This window comes from Halichoerus grypus, chromosome 2 (genome assembly GCF_964656455.1).
Source record: "Halichoerus grypus chromosome 2, mHalGry1.hap1.1, whole genome shotgun sequence".
In the NCBI taxonomy this organism is placed as follows: domain Eukaryota; kingdom Metazoa; phylum Chordata; class Mammalia; order Carnivora; family Phocidae; genus Halichoerus; species Halichoerus grypus.
In genome coordinates, this window is record NC_135713.1 from 173,754,654 (window position 1) to 173,779,307 (window position 24,654).

General features: G+C 51.9%; 1 long non-coding RNA gene across 1 annotated transcript in view; it reads right to left on the reverse strand.

Annotated features, from left to right (window-relative positions):
- LOC118543635 (uncharacterized) overlaps window positions 1–19,481 on the reverse strand; it is a 55,410-nt gene extending 35,929 nt beyond the window's left edge. The window contains exons 1-5 of the long non-coding RNA XR_004921181.2: window positions 19,187–19,481; window positions 16,936–17,040; window positions 13,738–13,866; window positions 10,552–10,681; window positions 4,244–4,319 (exon numbers count right to left, since the gene is read on the reverse strand). This is a non-coding gene — a long non-coding RNA (uncharacterized LOC118543635). The remainder of the gene's footprint in view (window positions 1–4,243; window positions 4,320–10,551; window positions 10,682–13,737; window positions 13,867–16,935; window positions 17,041–19,186) is intronic.
- Window positions 19,482–24,654: the final 5,173 nt, after the last annotated feature.

The following is a 24,654-nucleotide window of genomic DNA, read 5'->3' on the forward strand; positions in this document are numbered from 1 at the left end:
GAGAGGTGTCAGGGCATCCAAGTCGTGGACCTGTCCGTGGTGCTGAAGTCCTGTCCCACAGACGGACATAACCTTTCTCCCCCATCTCTAACCAATTAAATTACATTTGGCTTTCCCAACTGGCAAGAGACATTTCATAACCAAATATTTCCTCAAAATTCCTCTTTCTTCCTCTCTATAGTGGATGTGATACTGCCCAAGGAAAGTTGTGGAGTGGTGGAAAGATCGAGGATTAGGATTTGAAAAGCTGGTAACTGGCATAATTTGGTTAAGTCCAAGCATCAGTTTCTTCAGTGGCAAACAGTACTGATAATGCCAATCACACAGATTTAAATCATATTATGTTTGTTAAAGTTAGTGGAAACCATAAACACTGCACATATAACAACATATTAATGGGCTCATGATAAATACTAAGTGATAGTAATTTTGTTTTTATGATATAATAGAGTAAATACTTATTTTGTAATGTTAATACTATTTATTATCATTGTTGTTATTGTTCCTAGGTGTTACTCAAGAGCCATTTTCCAGTAATTTCCTTCTCCCCTAGAAAAGCTGCCCCCACGGGGGTGCAAAAGAGAACTATCACTAGTAGAAAAAGAGAACTGGTATGTTTTTATTTACCTCCTATGAATTGAAGTGGAGAGGACCCTTGAGTCTCTTCCCCCAAGATTGAGTCCCAAACCTGTGGGGTCTTTGTCCAACCCTAATTCCAGCCCCCCAATCCTCACCCCTGACACATAGGTGCTTTTCTCACTCTGCATCCCCATGCCAGCCTCACCATCAAAAAGCTGGGCAGGGAAGGGTTAAGCATCCTAGCAACCCCCAACAGGGTCCTCCTCACAGGCTGGGAAACAATGGAGCCATCAGTCTATATTTGACCTTTGCTCCCGCAGCGTTTATGACTTATTCCTCTCCTCCACAGCCTGCTGTGATTCAGCCTTCAATCTCCCACCTCTTGCCAGAGCGGAGCTGGCCCTCCCCCAACGCCCTCCCAGCCTCTCAGGCCTCAGTCCTTCCCCCTTTCTCCCCTTCCTTCCTCATGTCTCCCAGATTCCTTTCTGTCTTATTCCCCATTCTCTTGTATTTTCTCCCTCCCCTTAGTCCCTCTTCATGCTCTCCAACCCAACTTCCATTTCCCTCTCCCTTTCTTTCTTTCTTTCTTTCTTTCTTTCTTTCTTTCTTCCTTCTTTCCTTTCCTTTCCTTTCCTTTCCTTCTGTCTTCTCTCCTCAGTGCTCTCCTTCTCCCCTTACCATACAAATGTAGCAGTTGGCATGCCAGATTTGGATGAGGGATTTTGGAAAATCTCAGCTTGCCCTCTTCTCTCCCTCTAACACTCTCAAACCTACAGATCCCTCTTTGTTCATCCCCCATTCCCTGGCACCACTGTATCCAAAAGTGGTCATGAGTTGGCACAACGGAGGTGTAAGGAATGGGGAAGATGCTGCATCCGTTCGTGGAAGGAGGGTCTTACAGGGTGGGGATAATGCCACCCGGAATGGAGCAGAGATGAATGGAGATTGTTACCAAAGAGGAGAAACTCTGGTGTGTAGAAACAGGGAAAGAGCACAGAGGCCTGAGTATCAGAAAGAACCAGATTCCACTTACTAATTGAGTGACCTTGGGCAAGCCGTTTATCCTCTTTGAGCTTCTTCCTGCCCTGCAAAATGAGAGTTAATAATGCCTGCCTTGACCTGACTTGCAAGGTTTTTGTAAGGATCAAGAAATATAAGAGTGTAAAACTGTGTTGTAAACTGTAGAGGGCTGTATAAATACAAGAGGGCATTGTGTTATTTTTTCTTGTAGTCTCATCTGGCTGCCCTGTACCTACCCCCTGCCCCTCCCCACGCCCACCACCATCCTGGTAGCAGAATGGAAGAAGCAATGATCTCACACATCTATACAGCACCTTCCAGTTTAAAAAGTACTTTGATAGCATTTTCACTTTTAAAACAGCCTTATGGATGGAGGACAGACATATCATTGGCCCCATTTTATAGATGTAGGCACTGAGGCTTAAGCATTAACACTATTTTATAGCAGGTTTGAAGTGATTCATCCAAGGCCATAACACTAGTAAAGTAATAGAGCCAAGACTCAGACCTAAGTTTTCAGCCTCCAAGTTCAGTGTTCTTTCCACCATCCCCTATGGCTTCTCCCTTGCCCTCAGGTCCCCCAGGCAGAAGGACACCTGTCTCAGCAGACTGCTACCCTCCTTACACTATCTGTTTACATTTTCCACCTTTCTCCAGAAATGGTGAGTTCCCTGAAGGTCTGGTGGGCACTTAGTGAAATTGTTTGCCGAGTGAATGAATGAATGAATGAATGAGCACCCCTCTTCCGCATCACACAGTGTTGCCTCTGGGTGCAGGGGTACAACCGAGAAAGTGAATTGCAACTTGTTCCTCTTTTTCACAACTTCAGAGGGCTGCCGCATGGCCACAGAGAGGGCTCTGGTCTCTGGCGTGACAGTCTCCCTGGGAGAGGGGTCCAACCCCTCCCCACATACACACATTGCTCAGCCCCTGCCCCCAGCCCTGTGACAGCAGCCTCTGTAATGAATGACTCTGCAGTGGGGCCCAGCAAAAGGACAGGAGGGCATGAGACAAATCATAGCTGCCAGGCGCTAATCTTCCCCTGGGAAAGTCACCTCCACCCCCCTCATCCATCACTGGGCACTGGGCTGCCACCATACCCCCACCCCCCACATACACACCCAAAACAACTGCCCAGGCTCTGTGGATGCATGTGAAGAGTGCACAGAGAGGCAGGTTGCAGCGTACACATGGGAGCTTCTGCACACAAGCAAAAAAAAAAAAAAGGCTCTTATTGCTCCACAAAAGGCCCCTGCCTCAGATCTCCCACCCCCAGAAAGAGTAAAGTCTGATGATGCTAAATAAATCTGCTGAGCCATACATTTGTTTAATTGCCTAAGAAATGTTTGTTGAGAATCTATTTCAAGTAAAGCAATGTGGTGCTGAGGACATGGAGATGAACAGAATAGGGTCTAGCCCTGAAGGAGTTCACAGCCCACCAAGGGAACAGAAACAAGCCAAGGGACTTTAGGGAGGAAAGGGACACAAGCCATGGAAAGGAGGAAGATGGAGAGTCAAGGAAGATATTTCTCCCAGTTGACAATGCAGGGACAACTTCATGAAGGAGGACCGGGTGGAGTTTGTAGAGTCAGGAAGAAAGTGGTCTGGGAGTAGGGAACGGGGTGAGCTACAGTATGGAAGGTGAAGTGTGCATATGAGAGAGGGCAGTGAGTTGTGCATGAAGGGGGGCAAGGAAAAATGAGATTGAGACCTGTCCACTGAATGCCACACATTCCCCCACACCCACTCATTCCCAAAATACACACACACGAAGAATCCCAGCCTTATGAAAGAGAGGAGCGAGTCCATCTCCCACCATAGGTCAATTATAGGGAGATGTATCCAGCCACGTGTACCTCTTCTCCCAGAGAAGGAGGAGATGTGGACCTAGATCTGCAAGCCATGTCACTACAGAACCACTCCGCACACAGAGCCACCTTCCTGGCCAGCACTCACTGAGCCCTGTTCCAAGAGCTTCACATGCATTATTCCCACTAGAATGTAAGCCCCATGGGGTCTCGAATGGCTTTCTCATGGCTGAATCACCAAAGCTCAGAACAGTGCTTGGCATATATAGATGTTGTTCAATAAGCTTTCACTCAATAAATGATTGATCTCATGGCCTCATTTAATAGGGTTGTTATGCTAGAAGATAGATATAAATATTACCCCCCTCTACAGTTTACAGAAGAAAAAAGTTAGTCCTGGAGAGATTCGGTAACTTGCCCACTGGTCATGCAACTAGTAAGTGGAGGACCCCAGCTCTGTGTGAGTGCAAGCCCTCTGCCAGCCATGCTCCGGAGTAGCAGCCCCGGATCCGACCTTTATATATCTGCAGTCGTGGTGATGCTTCAAGGAGGCATAATTTGAGCCTGCTCTCTCAGAATCTGCATAATCATGAACTACAGTAACAAGGTACTAATATATACATGTATACGTTTCTATAGTTATACACACTCAGTTGGCCCACTTTAAGAAAGCCCAATACAAACAAAAACACCCAATTTCCAAAGTAGATAAATCTAGGAAGGCTCATTTGCTTTACAGAAAAATTCTTTGTACTATAAAAAAAAAAAAAAAAAAAAAAAAAGAGTCATCAAAGTTCTTAAAGTACCAGAAGTTCTCTGGGCACTGCTGGGCTTACCGGAAGGGGGTAGGAGGGTGGAGTGTGAGCGCTGACATCTGCAGGTCACCTGCTGTGTATCAGGCACTTCGCTGCCCTGTAGAGGAGATATTTTTAATCCCCATTTTATAGATAAGGAAACAGAAGGTCAGGTTCAACACTATTGGGTCCTGCTCTGTGCTAGGAACCAACGCAAGCCCCAGGGAATCAGATACATATAGACCTGTCTTTGCCACCCCTGCCCCCACCCCAATGGAGCTTGCATTCTGATGGGGAGAGAGAGGTAATAAACAAGTAAATGAAGAAGTGTGCAAATCCTGGAGAGAATTTCATGTGATATTCATGTGATAAGCGCTTTGAAGGAAACACATAGGGTGATGGGACAGAGGTAGGATCTCTGATACGGATATGGAGGCTCCTCAGCTAGAAACTGGCTGATTTCATCTTTAGCTCCTTAGGTCCAGGACAGGGAAGGAAGGAAAAGAGGATGGAAGGAAGAGAGGGAGGGAGGGAGGAGGAAGGAGAGAAGAAGGAGGAGGGAGAGGGAAAGAGAAGCATTCAACCTGCTCCTTCCACCACACTACCTTGGCAGGAATCCAAGTGGGAAGAGTTGCTAGAGAGGCAAAACGTATTAGAAGCCATTGTCCATTACAAACCCATCTGAAGTTAGCTCTGAAGCCCTGGCGCCAACTCTCTGGGAAAACAGGAATGCGATTTGTGAAATTACAGCTCTGCTAGTTTAGTGGGAGCACTAGAGCAAGGAGGACGGGGGCTGTGGATGGGCAGGGTGATGCAGGCCGAGGAAAGTGCACATTGGTGAGGGATCAAGAGCCAGACTGTCCACTGAAGGGCATGGAGCTTCAGAGGGGCGGTCCCACCTCTCTGCATTCTAGTCCCCTCGCCTGTCAGTTGGGATAATGGCTGTGCCCAGGGAGGATTAGTGGAATCGGTGTGTGTCCCTGCCTGACTGGAGAGGCAATCACAAGGTCTCAGCACTTAGCACCGTGGAGGAGTCAGAACAACTCTGGGGAGGCAGGTGGGGAAAGAGGACGGGAGGAAGAACCAGAAAGAAGAACTAGAGAAAGGGAGAAGGAAGAGGCACAGAGGGGGAAAAGAAAGCAAGTGTGCACATGGTTACAAAGTTTCCCTTCAATTTCCCCCAAAGCTTAATAGATTTCTAAATGGCTTATTATCACCACCTATGAATTCTTTTAAAGGACCTAATTATAAAACACCAAACTAGCTAACTGGGTTTCCTGAGCTTGCCTTGACACAGGTGCAAACGGGCTCTCTGGATGGCAGTCCTGGCAAAGCCTGCAGAGCCGGATCAATGGGGCGGAGGTCCCGGGGCCACAATTAAGCCTGCAATCATAGGCCCCCTCCTGCCACTGCCAGGCCTCCGGAGATGCTCACTGCCTGACCTCTCTCACCTGGACAGAGCCCAGCTTCCCTTGGGCCCCTCTGGGCTTGGGGCTGAGGATGAAGCAAGCGGGTGTCCCCAGAATCCAGCTTAGGAGGGGCTGCGTCTAAGCGGATCGGTCAGAGAATCAAGCCCTTGGCATCCCTCTCAGGAACAGAAGTGCCCAGGGTAGGGGCCATGGAGATGCCGAGAAAATGCACTTGTCTTACACATTGTTGGAGGGAGTGCAAAATGGCAGAGCCGGCTCTATCCCTTCCCCCGTGCTTAGAGGGCCCCTGGGGCGGGGGAGGCGCTGGCTTCTCAAGCGCAGCGACGGTGCTACATGAAAGCCCATCTCCACTACAGTGATTCCCAAAGTGTGTTCCCCAGGCCTGTGACAACAGCCTTACCTGGGACCCTGTTAGAAATGCAAATGATTGCACACCACCCCGGGGATGGGGCGGAGCAAACCACGTTTTAATGAGCCCTCCAAGAGATTCGGAGGCACGCTCCCGTTTGAGAACCGCAGCTCTCCTGTATTCAGGAGGCCATTAATCAGTGTACCAGCATTGGTAGCACTGCCGGCTGAGGGGTGTGCGGAGAGGCCTGTTTCTTAAATTAAACTAAATGATGGCCATCAAGGGGGCATCCCCTGCATATAATTAATTCTCCTTTCGCTAAAAGGGGCAGGTGAGAACCGGACAGCTAATGGTGATCACGGCGGGCCTCGCCCTCACTCCTTCACGACCCTCATCGTCTTGCAGGGTCCTTCTCTTCGGGCCCCACCACTCAAGTGGGATTCTCTTTCCACGCGGGACCCCGCCGGAGTCTGATTTGTGAGCTACATAGCGCTCCGGGCCCCAGGCTGTATGCCACCACCCCTTCCTCCAAGTGTCATCCCTCTTGCTAACTCTGTCCCCGTCACCCAACTGCTCTGCAGCCATACAGGGTCCCAGGGTCCCTCTTTCACCAGAGCATTTCCCCTTTTACTAGCCTGACATATGGAACTTGTGGGTAGAATTTTGTTTACCGTTTAAGCCGCAGGTGCCATGGTTTGAATGGGTGTGGAAACCCTGAAGCTGGAAACCCACGGCCCAGGCCTTTCCAGCCCTAAGACAAACCGAAGTCACGGGGCACCAGACTTACGCACCTCAGGCCATCCTTTCCTAGCTGTATGACCCCACACAGATCCACTCACATCTCTGAGCCTCATTTCTACAGCTCTCAGATGTGCATGACGCCACCTATCTCTTAAGGTCATGGTGAGGATGAACAGAAACTCTACACGGAAAGAACTCAGCACCTGTTACACAGTAGCATTGGAGACGCCCCCCTCCTGTGGGTTCCAGATGCGCTCCGATGGGGCTGGTTCTCATCGACTGGGGATGTCTCCGGGTGGCACCCAACCCACCCTCTTCATTCCATTAAACAAATCCTGGAGTTCCGGTGCTCAGCTATGTTCAGGGCAGTTCAACAAACCTCTCGTGGGCACCTCTTGCGTGCCAGGGGCCCTGACTGTGGCTGAAGACACAGAGACGGGAGAAGAAAGTACCCTGCCCCCTACAAGCTCCAGGGTGGTGGGAGAGACACATGTATGATGCGTCCTGAGGAAGAAGGGATAGACGACGAGGGAGGAGGCCCAGAGGTGCCAGATAACAGGGTAGCTTTGGAGACAGACCTGGGTTCAGATGTTGACTTCGCCACTAACTCACAAGGTAACCTTGTGCAAATTATTTAACCTCTCCGCATCCCCTTTTCCTCCTTTAGAAGATGAAGAGGGAAAAAAAAGAACTTTAAAGGAGGAGGCTTACAGATGTTGTGGGTAAGCACCTGCCACGTGTGGAGGCTCAGAAAGTGATGTTATTATCAAGGCAGTGGGCTTCCTTGTCCTCCAGGAGCCCACCCTGCCTCTGCAGGGTCAGGGTCTGAACCGTTCTGGTGGCCCTGGGCTTTGGGGTTAACCAGATGATCCTTGAATACACAAAGAAACCCCAAACAGCTTAACCTCAGCCGAGGCACAGAGGGCCCAGCCACCCGGCGAATGCTGGCCCCGAATCCCGTGCTCCATTATTGCGCCTGAAAATCCGTTAAAATCTCACACAATTTCCCGCACAGCAGTGCGCTTCATAATGCTGGGAGCCAAGCCGGCCCAGTAATTGGGACTGGAGTGGGGCAGAGTCCAAAGCAATTAATCCAGCCTCCTTCCTTGTTTGCGCCAGGATAAGCCTGACGGGGTGGAGAGTAATTGGAAAGGAGCGGCCTCCATCCCCAACTCCAAATTAATATTTTCCTGTCCTGATTTAATTCCGCCCGGGAACAGTGACACAGAGACACGCCGTGTCAAGCGCTAAGTAATCCGCCACAAGCCACCTGAGGGGGAGGAAAGGACTTTTCCTTTTCTTTGTGGTTGGTGAGGGGCCGAGGGGGATGGCAGCTAACAAGACAAAACCTCAGAGGTTGGAGGACCTTCCAAGGACATCTGTGGTCTGACTTCCCTCCCGGTGCAGGAACACGCCACAAAGGAGGGCAAAAATCAGGCACTTAAAAGGCAGACAGACCTGAGTTCAAATCCTGACTTTGCCACTTAGCTGTCTGACCCTGGGAAAGTCATTTAACCCCACTGAGCCTCAGTTTCCTCATCTGTAAAATGGGAATAATAGTACCTACCATGAGTGATTGTCATAAGGATTCACTACAATGAATGTAAGGCACTTGGTACCTAGTAGGAGAACGGTAGCTATTTTTTCTGTTATTCCAGTTTTTCCGACCAAAAGCCAAGCACAATGCTAAGCATTGAGAATAAAAAGGGAAATAAGACGTGGGCCCCAGGCTTTAAGAAGCTTGCATTCTAGCCCCATAGATCCAGGGTTGATACACAGGAGGCGTCTAATGCATGCTAGCTCTGCCTTCTGCTGATGGCATCCCTCGGTAAGTGATCATTCAACCTCTGCTGATCACTTTTCGTCATCCTATTGCTGATGCATTTGCCTATGTGTCGGCCTCCCCTTGCGCATCCAGTGCCTCCCTGCACCCCCACGCCGCTGGTTCTAGCTCGGGCCAGCTGGACAGAGGAGGCCAGGTGCACGAGTTAGAACTCAGAAATCTGCAGATATCTGCTGAAGACCACCCGACTGGGCCCTTTCTTAGCTCAACAGCCTTCTAGTGGGGAGGAGAGATCCCCACGTGACCCTCCCTCATCCCTGGGGTGCTCACCCCTGCGGTCAGGCGTTTTGGGCAACCTAGAAGAACTGGGGTGGGATTGAGGTCAACTCCCCATGGGAGTATCCTTCTCTGTCCCACATCCCCCCCACTCCCCGATACCCCTCTCACCTCTACTGAATCCTTGTCTTGAGATCTGCTTCTGGGAGACAGTAAATGAAGACAACCAGGTATTCCGTAAACCCCGAGGCACGAGCAGCCCTGCTGTGGGAGCCGTCTAGCAAAAGGCAGCAGCCAGGCTCAGAAGGGACAGAACATGCCACCCCATCGCTGGGCAGCTCTATCACCCTAAGGGTTTCGAGGTGTTGGCAGAGGTGCCTGGTGGGAGAGGCAGAGGTCACCCAGTGAGCTGGGGGGGGCAGACTTATTTATGAGCACGCTTAGCCACCACACTCCCACCCACCCAGGACACTCAGCGGGAAGGCTACTAGGCAGCGGGAATCTTGGAGGCTCACAAAGGGGCAAGAACTAGAGAAATCTGGCTATTTATGTGCCCCTCCCCGCAGCAGGTGGAAAGAAAAAGTTCCGGGTAGTGAAGCAAGAAGATGCCTCAGTGGGCTCCAAACTCCCCGGAATAAAACCATTCAAGCCAAAGCAGGGAGTTAGCAGAAAAACTGTGTGTTCAACAGAACTGCAGGGAAACCGTATGCAAATGTCAAACTGACGAGGAGAGGAGGGGGCAGGGACAGGAATAAACTAAACATTAAATCAAATCAGTAGGAGAATAATAGCTAAACTCCTTCTTACTTGTAGCACTCAATTCTGTGGTCGATATAGTCAGGAATGAATGAACGGCCTCTCAGAGCCACATCTAAATTCCGTGTGTGTATCACCCCAAGGTGCACGAGAGGAGTCAGCCAGGAGCAATCCTGCCCCCCTCACATCTCCCCCCAACAGGGGCAAATGGGCATGGGATGGAGCCAAACCTAGACCCCCCCCAAAACGGAACCCGCATAAGGGCTGGGTGACATGGGGCAAGTCACGTCCCCGCTCTGAACCTCAGGGAATCAACATGGGGGACAGCTTGAGAGGCTGTTGGGCACACAGGGACACCAAAGCCTGTGGTTTGCACACACAGTGCAAACAAGGGGGTGAAGCAGGTTGAATGAGGCCAGGTGACCTGTGTCCGATCAGGCTTTTCTTCTGCTGCCTGCATACAAAATAAGGGTTTGAATTTTGTGTGTGTGTGTTTTTTAAGAAACTGAGAATTGGAGAGGGAGGGAAGAGAGATGTCTGGAAGAGAAGAGAGAAGCCCTGTGGGTGGTATGATTAGTTTGGGGTGTGGTGTGTGATGTCATCTGCACCCCGTCTTCCCGTGGACATGGCAGGAAAATCCACGTTGCTCGCCCGTACTCCGGGAATGGGATATAGATGTGATGCATGCTACAGCACGAGTAGAGGGGTAGAGCAGAGGCTGAAGGGGGCCCAGCTGCATTCAGGTTCCACACGTGGAGGATCACCCAATTAGATGCTCCTCATTACTCTATCCCACAGCCATTCGTGGCCCGAGACCAGGAGCCAGGCAGAGGCAAGGCTGGTAACAAGCATGAATGTGATGTGGTCCTGCCCTCCATCGAATACCAGAGAGGAGAACACAGCAACCAAACCAACTGAGAACCCGAGAGGAATTCGGCACGCAAGGTCTAGGGCCAGAGGACAAACGAGTCTCACCTGAGCAGCTTCTAGGAGCCAGGGTGGGGCCAGCACTTACATTTTCTCACGCAATCCTCAAGAGTCAGGGATTGATTGGCTCAGGGTCACAGCTGGGAAGACGTCAAGTTGGATGTGAACCCAGGTGTGGATCTTTAGAGCCCGGCCTTGTCCACGATGCACCAATCATGCTTTCAGAGAAATAAGGATGCTGATGGTAAAAATGGGGCACTCTTTCCCTTTGCCCTGGACAGCCTTCATGCTCTTCTGCTGTCTCCAAGCTCCCCAACCCCACCCCACCCCCGACATGTGAGGCACTCCTCAACCCCAGCCTTGGGCTTTATCCTAGCTGTCTCCAAAGTTCCAGGCATGACTTAGGACCGAAGAGCCTCGCCTATTCTGCCCTCACCCTGCCCACTGCTACTGCCCCTGACCTCAGGGACTTCAGTGGACATCTATGGCATTTATCTGCCCAGAATCTCTCTTTTTTGAAACTGTACCTCAAATTTCTTTGGGAGCCTGCATTTCCTCCCACAATGAGTCCATGTGGTCCTGCAGGGGCACAGACAACTCCCTGGCCCCAGGGATAGCCATGGGCCTGAAATCCTCCCTCTGCCCCCAGCTATAGTGACTGGTGCACAAGTGGGCATGTGACCTAAGCTGGGCCAATGAAATTGAGTCTTGAGAATTTTACTGTTACTATTGGGAAGCAGATACTCCCTTTGTTGAACCATTAGGATGTGGGCCCAGTGCTACTGGCAGCCATTTTGTCACCATGAGTAGAAAGCATGCCTGAGAAAGAAACCAGCCTAGAGAAAGACGAGAAGATCTGAGAGAAGACAGATCTTTGATAATGTGGTCTGAACTTCTGGATCACACTGCACCTGAAGAATCCTTTGGACTCTTCAGTAGTCAATAACTTCCACATTGCTTAAGCCAGTTTAAGTTTCTATCAGCCTCTTTCCCAAAACTAAAAAAGAGCTGGGACTGATACAGGTATCAATATCTTGTGGGATTTATGCCAGTGTGCTAACCTCTGCCCACTCTAATCTTCTGAAAGGAATCTTAGATGGATTGAGTCCAAATCCACCTTTGACAGTGGAGGAAACTGAATCACAGATTTTTTTTAAAAGTAATTTATCCAAAGCCTCTGAGACAGTTAGGAGCAGAACTGAGATTTGAACGCAAACCTGAAGATTCTTATCCCTGTGTCCTTTCTGGACCATGGTGTGATCCATTTTGTCTAGTTCTTAAAAAGTCTGTAGGCAGAGTATACATGTACTGAGCGTGAGTGTGTGTGTGTGTGTGTGTGTGTGTGTGTGTATGCTTCTGTGTCCTCAGAGAGATACTGAGGTCCCCAAGGGCCAAACTTATGCCACTCACATCCCTGACATCTCCTGGACCCAAGTTAATGAAGCAGGTCACCCCCACACCCCAAGTGATCTCTGCACATCAAGTATAGATGGGTTTCATGAGGATGTCACTCTGGGCATGCCCAGAGCTGGGCAATAATGTGATTCTGGGCATGACACACCACGTGTCCAGGGCAAGAGTTTAACCTTTCTGAGACTCAGGCTGATATAAAGTTGACCATACTAAGAACGATACTAGTAAAACAGATAACTTCCATGAGTATCTCTTGTGAAAAAGTCAGACACTTGCTGAAAAGAAAGCTAGTGTGTGTGTTCCACTTTAAGAAAATCCAATACGCAAAATCTAAATTTACATTCTGAACTGAGAGGTTAAAGGACATTTTTTATAAGAGGATTTTAATTGTTATAGCAGTTCCATCGAGGAGCCAGGGGGAGTGTTTACAGGCCTCTCCTGCCTCCAGCAGGGAGGCAGAAATGAAGGAAACAGAGAGACAAAAAGTTGAAGCCATGTCCACTGAGGACCCCCAAGAGGAAGGCCAGGATCGGGGCTGGCAGAGGAAGAAGTCCGTGGACACTGTCCCGGAGACACGATTGTGTAGAATGAGCACACCTATAAAGTAGCAGCATCATTCCTAATTGCACTGGGCGAAACCTCACCAGTACATCCAAATAAGATCTGGGACCCCAAATCCCGGGGCAGCCTGGACACCAGACCAAGCCGGGAGGGTGAAGGATATTAGCATCTCCACAGCCTCCTCTCCCAACCTATCCCTCTGGGGCCTTTCCCTGGTGCCCATCCTCCTGTGGAAGAAATGTACTTTCTGCCCCATTGACACTGGACTTGAAGATATGACTCCTTTCGGCAAATAGAATGGGAACAGAAGTGGGGTGCCTCGGTGGCTCAGTTGGTTAAGCGTCTGCCTTTGGCTCAGGACATGATCCCAGGGTCCTGGGATCGAGCCCCACATCGGCCTCCCTGTTCGGCGGGAAGCCTGCTTCTCCCTCTCCCACTCCCCTCTGCTTGTGTTCCCTCTCTCGCTGTCTCTCTCTCTGTCAATTAAATAAATTAATAAAATCTTTTAAAAATAAAAATAAATTAAAAAAAGAATAAGAATAGGAACAGAAGTGACATATGCCACATCCAAGCAAAAACTTTAAGAACATCACATGTCTCTCTGCCACTGGAATAACATGTCTTTGATTGGGACTGTTTTTTCAGTCTGAACCCCAGAATGAAGATACATAGAGCTGAGCCACAAATGACCCACAGACTGGGGTATTAAATATTACATAATACCCACAGACTGGGGTATTAAATATTAAAATAAAAAACATTTTAAATAATGTTTTAAATAAAAACATTATGATATGTACCATAAGCAAAAAATTAACTTTGTTCCTGTAAGCCATTGAGATTTGGGGATTGTTTCTTATTGCATCATCAACTAGCAAAAGCTATCTAAAACAGGGGGCAATCTTCACAGGTTTAAGGCCACTTCTGACAACCCAAAGGGATAAGTGGGTCAGACTCGTCACTTCAGATCGATGGGTACGTGGTTTACATCAAACATGCATGGGAGTCTCATGGGAGATTCCCAGACCCCCCCCCCAAGATTCAGAGCCAGTTCATCTAAGGAGGGGCCCAGCGATTCATAATTTTGACAAGCCCTGAGGATGACATGTGGACTGTCAATGGACCATACTTTGAGACACCCAATCTAAGGAGTCCAGTCTTTTTCATATCCAGAGAGGTGAAGTGACATGCCCAAGGGCACACAGCAAGAGGCTAACAGATCTTCAGCTCTTCTCCCTGAAGCATACTTTCCGCCCCCAGAGACACAAAGGGAAGGCAGAAGGGAAAAAGAAAAACTCACAGTTTGAAAACGCAGCTCCAGAGAAAAAGACCAACGGGGGCCAGGAATTCAAGTTGAGCCAGGGTGTGGGTTCCAAGCTGAGGCAGAGGCTGGGTAGGTGGCTAGGTGACCCCCACCCTGGGGTCTTCCCTGGAAGAATAGGGGTGGGGAGAAAGGAGTCAGATTTCAGAGCAGGGTGAGTAGAGGAAGGAGAAAGAAAAAAATAAATAAAAACAGACAAAAAAAAAAAAGTCTTCCAGCCCCGGTGAGCCCAAACATCCTCAGCATCGCTGCGGGAACTGCCCCAGCCCTCTTCGATTTTGATGTACAGTTTGAAACAAATCAATAGCGGTATAATAATACTCAGCACGCTGTGTAATTTTTATATCATTAGTTTTCATTTTCCGCTCCCCATGCATCAAAAAACTTACAATGGGCTCGTAAAGTTTATTTAGTATTCCATGAATTCCTAATCAGTTTCATTTCATAATGATTCAGGAGCCGCCCGCTGCCTAGGCCCCCGTGTCAAAAAATCGATAAAACCAACACAGTTTTCCTGATGGCGGCTGCAAAAGGATCTATTGTAGGGGAATTATGATTTATGCCCTGGCCTGGACCGTGAGCAGCGGCCTCCACCCGGCAGCTCAGGGCTGAGGTCTTCGCCGATAATGATTTATGCACCTTCTGCTGGCCCCACCCTAGCTCCCTCCCTGCCCCGCTGGCCCCTGACACTGCCGGGAGAGGGCAGGGTCCGCCAGGAGGGAAGGAGGACAGAAGAACAGACCAGGGGGAGGCCCACCAGATGTCTGAGCATCCCTGCGTGGGCCCAGCATCTGCCTCTAGGTCCCCCCACCCCCAGGATGGCCTGGGCAGAGAGGCGAGGTGTTGGGGGAGCCCCACCTGGCCCCAAGGGGCTGCAGAGGGAATAGGACTGGGACAGATGCATATGGGTGGAGAGTGGGAACCCTCACTCCAGTCCAGCCTTCCTTCCCGACCTCCAGAATGAGCTTTGTCCCCACCTTGAACCCAGGCAGTCACCTCTGCTCTCACTAGCCCTGCCCCAAAGGCTCCAGGGAAGCTGGATGGTAAAGAGGTCCCTAAGGTCATGGCAGCCAAAAGGCCTCCGTTGGACCTCACAGGATGCAGAGGCAGCAGGCTTCCGGGAATTCTGAGGCTAGAATGAAGCTTCCAAGGCTCCCAAGAGGGAACAAGAGGTGGGCTTGAGTCTCTCGGGCCCTTTCTCTTCCTGAGACTGCTTGGCTCTGTTTTCAGGATCCTCCCTCTGCCCCCACCCACACCTCCCATCCCCTTCCTCCACTGGTGGATGATTAATGGGTCTAGGAGACATGTTAATGGGATGGGCATTAAGTCCAACAATTGGTTTAATTAACAGCAACTAACCTAGCGCAGAAAGAGAGATCTCAGGGTGACTTCATAGGGAAGGGGATGCCATAGGGTGACAAGAAGCCACCAGGACTGGGGCCGCCAATATGTGTCTCCCCACCCACTGCCTATCAGCTAAGACTCTTGGCCTCCCCCTGATATGCCAGGATGACGGGGGGACCCCATTTAGGTGGATTGAGAGGGGCAGAGATTCAGGGGCGGGATCCCTGCAGGGACTCTGTCCTCAGTCGAAGATGGCATTCCAGCCTTAGACCCAAGTTAGAATAAATGTGCTTCCTCCTCATACCTTCAGTTGCTTTTTCATTCATTCACTTAGCAAACATCTGGGAGATACCTCACAGACACTCCATCTACCTTCAAGTAGCTCAGAAAAGAGAAGGGTCTCACCCATCCAAACACAGGTGAAGAGTGGCAAAGCCAGGATTCTAGCGGAGGCTTGCCGGGTCTGAGGACACAAGGTACCTGCCCCCCCCCCCCCGCCCTGTTGGAGGACAGCTGCTCTACCCTCATGTCCACTCCGAATCCCGTGCACACGGCAGCATGGAAAGAGCCCAGATTTGGGGCCAGACCTGGATTCGAATCCTGATTTCTATCATTCACTGGTTGAGTGACCCTGGGCCGTTTAATTAACCTTTCTGAGTCTGGCTTTCCTCTGGTGTAAAATGAGAGTAATAATTTCTGCCCCACAGATGGTGATGAGTCAAAAGGGCAGGTATATAAAAGGCCCACCCCCAGGAGGCCCCTGATAAATGCATCCTGCCCTTCCTCCACTCCCCCACTGCCTCTTAGCCTCACTCACTTCCCCCAAGAAAGTCTCCTGTGTGGAGTTCGGGTGAAAGGGGGCTTGGATATGTCCTTCCTCCTCCAAGAAGGATAACTAGGACCACAACCCGGCCAGCACTTGGCATCAGTGGGCTCCAGGCCATGCCACTACTCAACCACAGCTCAGATGAGTCCAACCTAATCTATGCAAACCCGCCAGGGCCTCGGTTTCCCCATCTGTATGTCAGGCTGAAGCCTGGCAGCCTGTTGTCCTGGAAATCCTGTTCTCGGAACCCGAGGCTTCTCCCAGGTGCGAGCCAGAAGGTGGGAGGGGCTGGGCTAAGGAGTGAGATCTGGGCTAGGAGAAGGGGAGCAGCCCCTCCATCCCCAAAAAGGATTCGAGAGAAAGCTGGACCTTCTCCCTGTGCAGCAGAGTCCAGATTCTTCCCCACAGAAATGGAGACCCTGGATCCTCACCAGCACTCCCAAGATGCAAGCTTTGCCTCTCAGGCAGCCTCTGGTCAGGCTGTCGCTGGACCTCCCTGGTCTCTTTCCTTCTATCCCTGGGTTTCTCCAAGTTTCCACTCCTCCTGCCTCTTCTCCTCACTTCTTCCCTCACCTGCTTCACCCACTGGGGAAAAGAAACACTCCGTTCTATAAGGCCGGCGGGGCTCTAACACCTCCCCCACCCCCACGGGCAGTGCTAAACGCCCTGAGATTTCAAGAGAAGAGCCTCTCTCCCCTGCTCCCCTTCTGCTGTTAGGTCCCCTCTTTGTCCGATCAGTGGTTCCACCACCCCTGGGACAGTCCTGCTGGGGAGGTAGCAAAGTGGGCCGGGAGGCTGATCAGCGGCCCACCCCACTGGCGCTGAGCGGGGAATGCCGGCCTGGCTCCAGCAGCCGAGGGCACTAGAAGGACCAGCAGATCCCTCTGTCCCCTTCCTCAGACCTCCACAAACACGCAGGGGCTCCTGCAACCCCCGGGGCCAGCTCTGCTTTGAGCTTCGCTTATTCCATGCTCTCTCCCCTGCTCTTTCTCTGTCCCTGCACTCACCTCTTGTTCTGCCTGAGACGGGAGGCGGCCAGATCCCCTGGCCCTCAGCTCAAGCTCCTGGATGACAGGGACCAGCTCAGGCTTTCTGAGCATCAGCTGTTTCATCTGTGAAATGGGCTCAATGAGAGTTTACGTGTCAAAGGTAAGGGGCAGCACTGGATAATGTGCCATGGGGACTGTGACTCCAACAATCCTTAGATGTCACTGCACGGAGCTCATTTCCCAGGTCAGTTACACACAGCCTGTGAAGTTATAAAGCTCCCTAGCTGGCAGAATCACTGGCGATCAGGGGCTTGCTCGGGGACACAGAGGGTAGCAAAGAAAACAGGAACACAGATATTAGGACCAAAGGCATCTGTGTCCCACAGGGGCGAGGTATCCCTGGGGCAGGAGGGAGCAGGAGTCCAGGGTCAAAGGTACCTGGATTTGGCCACCTGACGGTGGAAGGGAACTGGACAAGATATTGAACCTCTGGGAATCTTGGTTGCTCATTTGTAGAAATGACAATAACCCTGAGCTCCCAGGAGTGCCCTGTGTGGATGCAGCGGGAGGTGACAGGATGGAGGGAGTGAGAAATGGAGCTTAGGAGGCAGGGAGAGGTGGATGCCTGTCTTCCTCTGTGACTTTGGGCAAGGTACCTGAGAGCCCAAGGCTGCAGTCCTCATCCTTATAGCGAGAGCCATCACTGTCCTTGCCCCCAGGTTTCTGCAGGTTACGGATGGCCTTGCGGCATGGACACAGAACTAGTACCCAGCAAGTGCTCCCGGCAGCATGGGCCCAGAGCCTGGCACCAGAGGGCGGGGGTCAACTAATGTTTTTTCAAATTATTCTGGGGGTGAAGACAAAGATTATTATGGGGAGCCCCATAAGGGATGCCATGTGAATAGGGTGAGGGGTGGGCTCTGTCTGCTCCAGCCCAGAGCATCTGTAACACATTTCTGGCCACTGATGTCTCTCTGTCCCCAGAGAAGGGCAGGACTTAGGTCCCATCTGGCGGTTAAGGAAACTGAGGCCCAGAGAGGTTCGATGGATTATTTTCAAGATCTCACAGAAGGGGAGAGGCAGGACGAAGATAGGCCAATCAGCCGTGCCAGGTGGGACTCCAGACTGAAGCCATGTACTGCTTTCTCCTGTCTTCTCAGATAATTCCTAACAGTGATTACCACGTGCTGGGTGATTTTTTTTTTTTCATGTCAAGCCCCTGCCCAAACGCTATAAAGGGTTTTTCTCATTTAAGGCTCACACCACCTATGAAACAGGTTTTCTTCTGCCTGTTTTACAGATAAGGAAATGGAGGCACAGGGAGTTAGGCAGCTTGTCCCAAGTCAGTCTGCTCACAAGCGTTGGGGGTTGGAATATAAGCTCCGGGACATGGAGCCTGTGAACTTGACCACCTTTTTGCACCAGCAAAATCAGAGGTGGCTTGCCCATCCAAATACAGGCTGGTGGGTCCCTGCGGAAGTCAATCTGACAACACCTGTGCCTCCCCAAAGGACCAGCCTCGCCCTCTTCCCAAGCTCAGACCGACTGCGTGGGAGGGGAGCCTGGCTCCTCACAGCTCCGCACAGTCCCCGAATGCCCCAGGGAAGAAGTCCCCCACAGGCTCCCTGCAGCATTCAGGAACTGCATTCTTCCTGAATGTCTAACCTATATCCTTCAAGCGCCAGGGCACTCCTGGACACCTCTCACTGACTCTTCTACCACCAATTCTACACCCACCTCTCCCCTGGTGACAGCCTCCGGAAGGAGCAAGAAAGGAGGTCAAGGGCCCCATCGGGAACAGGTAGGGCCCACAGCCTGGACTTCTCCCAGCCCTCAAGTGCCCATGAAAAAGCCCAGGCTTTGCAGTCACCGGGCCTGGGCTTCAGCCCTGGTTCTGTATTCCTCAGCAATGTGACACTGAACAAGGAAGTTCCTTAACCTTCCTGAGCCTCAGTTTCCTCATCTGTAAAATGGGATCAATCATCCTCATTGTCATGAGGTTTAAATGCCACAATGGGCTGGAAATCTGAGCCCACATAGTGGCTGTTTTCTTCCTCCTTCTCCCCATCCCCTCCTCCCCCTGCCCCATGGAAATGAGAAGCCATTTTCCATAGAAAAGAAAGCATGTTTTCCAATTACTCCTGAAGAAGTTTGGCTGGGGCTTGTAAAAAGCAAATTTGCCCTTTATCGGATGCCAGGCACCATGCAAGGCAAACTCCACGTGGCATCTTATTCCATCCTCACACCCCCATGAGGCAGGCATTATTACCTACATCTGATGACCAAGGCCCAGAGAGGGGCAGTGGCTTGCCTGAGGTCACACAGCAAGTAAGAGCCAGGGTCGGGAATCAGTTCTGTCTGCAGATTGTCGGGAGCTTCCCCCTGAGGCAGAGTCTCCCTCTCCCAATCTCACAGGCTGCCGCAGCGAAGAGAGGCAGTGTGTCACACGCACAAGGCAGGAGAACATTTACTCCTGCACGGCAGAGATGAGAAAACAGAGGCCCAGCGAGGGTGAGAGGCTCAGCCTAGGACACAAAGCCAGGGGTGGCCTCGACGCAGCTGGAACCACCAGCCCACCTCGGCTAAAAGGAAGTCAGCTCTTCTGCTTCCTGCTTCAGAAGCAATAGCTTCGGTCTCCAGCACGTGAAGACCAACTCCTCATCCTGCCAGTCTGAGCCAGCTAGCGTCTGGGAGCGTAAGGCCGTTCGTCTCAAATCCCAAAGCCTAACCCAGCCATGACTAAAACTGTCCTCCTCTTAGGAATGCCCCCCGGGCAGACCCTCCCTCAGGTCCAGTCCTGCAGAAGGCCTCACACCGGGTTGATGCCATGGCTTGCAGAGTCAGTAGGGCAAGTCCTGGCGCTACCAAAATATTGCCAAAACGAGGCCAGGAGCCAGCACAAATGGTGCCTCCTCCCAGGGCTGGGCAGAACAGTGATCTGTAGGGTCCCATTCCACCAGTGGGGAAACTGAGGCTCAGCCAAGGTTCACAGAGAGGAAGTGCTGAAGGACCCATATGGGTCTGGCCGCAAGATCTCTAAGGCTCTTTCCACGCCCCAGACCTTCCTGAGCCAGGCTCTGAGCCAGGGACCTGGGGCACATGCCCTGACACACTCTGAGAGGGGGACACACTAGGGGCATGCTGGGACTTAGGCATCCTGTGTGACACAATGCCTCCCCCCATACGCAGGCACACGGCATGTGCACACACCCAGGGGCACAAGCACACACACTCACACTAGCACACCTAGGCCTCGGGGCAGTGGCTCTCACCCCTGGGCACATACTGGTGGCCCCGGGGAGGTTTGAAACACACCTGTGTCCGGCCCCAGCCCCGGGGAAGCTGGTGGAATGAATGTATATTAGTTACCTATTGCTGCGTAACAAATTCCCCCCCCCTCTGCAAAATGTAGCCCCTTGAAACACCACTTCTCCTCTGACGTGGTTTTGGAGGGAGCAGCGGCCGGTGGTCCTGACTCAGGCTCTCTCACGGGGTTGTAGTGTAGCCGGCGGACGGGGTCGCAGGCATCTGAAGGCTGCCCACGGCCCGATGATCCCCTCGCTCCCCTGGCTCTCAGCAGAAGGCTTCAGTTTCTTGCCGCAAGGGCCTCTCTGCGGCTGCCGACGCGTCCTTGGGCCATGGCCCCTGGCTTCTCCCTGAGTCAGTGATTGAACAGAGCATGAAGAGAAAGCCACAGGGCCTTTTATGCCCTAACCTCCTAAAGCACACTGTCACGTCTGCTTTTGGTGTTTCTTAGAAGGAGGCCACACTCTAGGGAAAGGGAATGGGATCCCATCTCTAGAAGGGAGAAGTATCAAAAGATCTGTGGATACATTTTAAAACCCCCACAGGGTGGGGGAGGGGGGGCCAGGACACTGGGATTTTCAACCCTCTCCAGGGGACACCGGCACGCAGTCAGGGCTGCGACCCACTGAGATGGAAAGTCACCAACTAGAGGCGGTTGAGGAGGGAGACTCGGTAGGCTGTGACTTCAGGGTCGAGCCAGCCTCCTAGTACCTCTTCCCCAGGGAAGCCCACAGCTGCGGCCTCAGCCCAGGCCCTGGGTCCCCAGCTTCCAGCTCTCCCGGGCCCCTCCCTCCCCCTTCTGGCCACCCCCACCCACAGGCCCCAGGCCCGGCCCCCAGCCCGGCAGCACCCAGCACTCGCATCTCCTAGGTCGGTTTCAGGCCTGGGCAAGCGTGTGGGTTTGTGGGAGCACATGTGTGTGCACACGCACGTGTGCGTGTGCCCATCAGGTGTGTCTGCTCGCAGTCCAGGGCTCCCTGACTGGAGGACCTCCGTGCGCCTTCTCCACACCCCTCCTCTGTCTGTCTGCCCTCCTTCCCTCGCTTTCCGGGGGTCCCCCCCACACCCCCATCCTGTGGTCTCCATGCCCTGTCCCACCGGTGGGCAGGAGGCCTGGTGGCTTCTCTGTGAAGATTTTGAAGGGGCAGCCCAGAGTGAATGGGGAGAGGCCCTGGACTTCCCCGCCGGCCTTCAGGAATTCCACAGCCCCAGCCACCCTGGGGTCTCAGCGTGTCCTTCCTCCACCTCGACTCCCAGACAGTAGGGGGCATGGCCGGGGGGTGGGCAGGAGCCAGGAGAGAGCCCGTGCCGCGGCCACGACCATTGGCAAACTCCTCTGCTTCTCCTCTCCTCATCCATGGTCTGGCCTGTCCGCCGTGGGCCGGACCTGCTGGCCTCCAGAACCTTCTTTCCTCCCCATATTGTCTCTCGGGGCTTCTGAGTCTGTCTCCTGCTCTCCGGTTCTGGGTCTCTGGCTTTCCCCGGGAGAGAGGCCGCGGGAAGGCTGTGGCAGCAAGGGGCTGCCCCTCGCGAGGAGAGCAGGCCTGCCCCCCGTATCGGGGAGGCCCGAGAACTCTTCTCGGGAATTAATGAGACCACCAAGAACAAAAGAGGCGGCCAGCAGAGGCCAGAGAGGCGGGGCCCGGCAAAGCCGTCCCCGCAGAACCGCGAGCCGCAATAATAGAGTGAGGAAAAATGGAGTAGAGATCCCTGTGGTAAAAACTATTAGAGGAGGCGAATTATAAAACTATTAACCAGAATGTAACTCCCAATTAAAAGATGATTTAACACTGGAACCTGATGGATGAATTTTGATTAAATGGAGAACTATTAGGAGCCCAGGGATAAGGCTGTTCCTGCCAGTTCTAAAAGTTAAAAGGCAGTTTGATATAAAAATTTATAAATTAAGGTTAATTACTTTAAATAACATGGCTGGAAGCAACGAAAGGAAATGTGTCAGAATCTCCAGAGTTTGGGGCAAGATGGATACAGATGTCCGGGCTGGCCCCAGGGAACCCAGGGGTCAGGACAGGGCCGGCTAGGGCCGGCAAGCACTCCCACCAAGCCCACCCAGAAGGAAGGGGCAGGCTGACGCACCGGGCAGGGATGCCCCCATTGCCCTCCACCCTGGGGCCACACCCAGAGACACGGGCTCTAGGAGCTGGGTGGGAAGGAGGTGTCGGGGCCTCAGGACTAGCCTAGGGAGCTAGTGTGGCCCCTGCCTGGCCAGCCCTCCCTCTGTTGGAGGGGACATAGCAGGAATTCCGTCTGTGACCCGCTGTCTACTGACCATTCAGCAGGGCTAGAGGACAAATCACACCCCAGCTGAAGGAGTCACAAGTACCCCCCTACCCAGCCTTCCTGGCCCTCCTCCATATCCCCGACCCCATGAAGCCCGTCTGGCAAGACAGCGCCCTACAAGGAGGGGCTGCTCTTCTCCGATGCCCCGGGGTGGTGGGATATAGTCACCCCACAGGGCCAACCCCTGCCCAGAGCTCAGTGTCCTCTGAGCTGAAGGTCATGCTTCTAAGAGGCCCAGGCACCCCCCCCCCAGGGCAGTCTGAACCCTCTCCCACCAGGCAGTCCCCTCCATGCGCTGCCCTGGGCAACTCATCCGCTCCCCAGAACCCCACCTCTGACCCCGGGAGGACTATCCGGCATGTCGAGGTGGGGAAAGGAAGCAGGGAGTGAGGGGGTAGAGGAGGAAGAGAGGCAGCGTGAGGAAGGGAAGGAGGGACGGAAGGAAGAAGGAAGAAGAAAAGAAAGAGAAAAGAAAAGGTTGGTGAGTTTTGAAAAACAAACCTCTGTGGGGTTAGAAGGCAGGAGAGCGACCGTGGGGGATGCGCGGGGGAGGTTCTGGGGGCTGGAGATGTTCTGCGGCTGAGATGGGTGGTGATCACCCCGGTGTTCTGACTGTGTGAAAAATCATCGCTCTGGGTACTGATTTGTGCTCCTTGTGTAAAAAAATTATTATAATAAACAATTTAAAATGAATGATAATGGGCGAATTTTATGATATGTAAATTATACCCCAACAAACCTGTTTTTGAAAAATTAAATACGGTATGCCCAAAGAAAGCCCTTCCTTGGCTTAGCACAGTGTACAATGGACACTAGGTATTACAGGACGGAGAGAGACCCAGAGTAGCCATGGGCTTGGCCCTGGGATGAACCCATGAGCATCAGCCTCTCAGAAGGGTGTCTTGCGGAGGTGAGCAGTGGATGCAGGGCACAGCAGGGTCCCTGTCTCACCACACCCCCCCACACACATCATTTCCCTCTTCAAACCTCTCTCATTTTCCTCACGAACAGAGAGGGGGAGGAAGAGGAGGACACCTGAGAGGCACAGGCCAGGCAAAGACTTAGAGGGGAGAAGAGCTGCGGGGACAAGGACTAATGAGCCCCCACAGGCTTGAACTGCCTGAGCTCAAGAAAGGAAGTAGGGTGCTTAGGTCTGGGGCGGGGAGGCACAATGAGAAGGGCCATTTCCTGAAAAAGCTCCAACATATTATGGACAGAAAAATATCATTGCAACTGAGACAAAGCTAACATGATAGTGATGATCTCTTTCATGGTGTTACTGTTATTGCTACGGTCATCCGGGAAGGAGCAGGGCGAAGCACAGCATTTCCCAAAGTGAGCTCCAGGGAACATTTCCCCCCCGCAAGATTCTCCTCAACAAAATTTTTCACGGCGAAGAAGTTGATACTAACTCTGCTCTTCTCCTGGAACAACCCAATACATAGCAATATAATAAAGGCTCTGAGATGTCCTGCTGCAAAGACCTATTTAACTTTTTTTTTTTTAAGATTTTATTTATTTATTTGACAGAGAGAGACACAGCAAGAGAGGGAACACAAGCAGGGGGAATGGGAGAGGGAGAAGCAGGCTTCCCGCGGAGCAGGGACCCTGACACGGGGCTCGATCCCAGGACCCGGGGATCATGACCTGAGCCGAAGGCAGACGCTTAACAACTGAGCCACCCAGGCGTCCCAAGACCTATTTAACTTTTTGAAAATAGCCTTCCCTACTGGCTCAGTTAGTAGAGGATGTGACTCTTGATCTTGGGGTTGTGAGAAAAAGAAGGAAAGGAAGAAATAGAGAGAGAAAGGGAGGGAGGGAGGAAGGAAGAAAATAGCCTTCCCTAAACACAGTTGATCATAGAACCTTTTTTGGTTTTTTTTGGTTTTGTTTGTTTTTTTTCACATAACACTTATGGACACCCCAGGAGGCTTTGTAGATCACACTTTGAGGAATGAAGAGTAGCAAAAAAAAGCATAAGCTCCAGAATCAGATGACTAAGTTCGATTGCAGCCTGTTTCAGTGTGGCCTTGGGTAATTTGCTTAAGCCCTCTGTGCCTCAACTTCCCCAGCTGTAAATTGGAGGAAATAATGCCAATCTCAAAAGGTTATGGTGAGGTTTAAATTAAA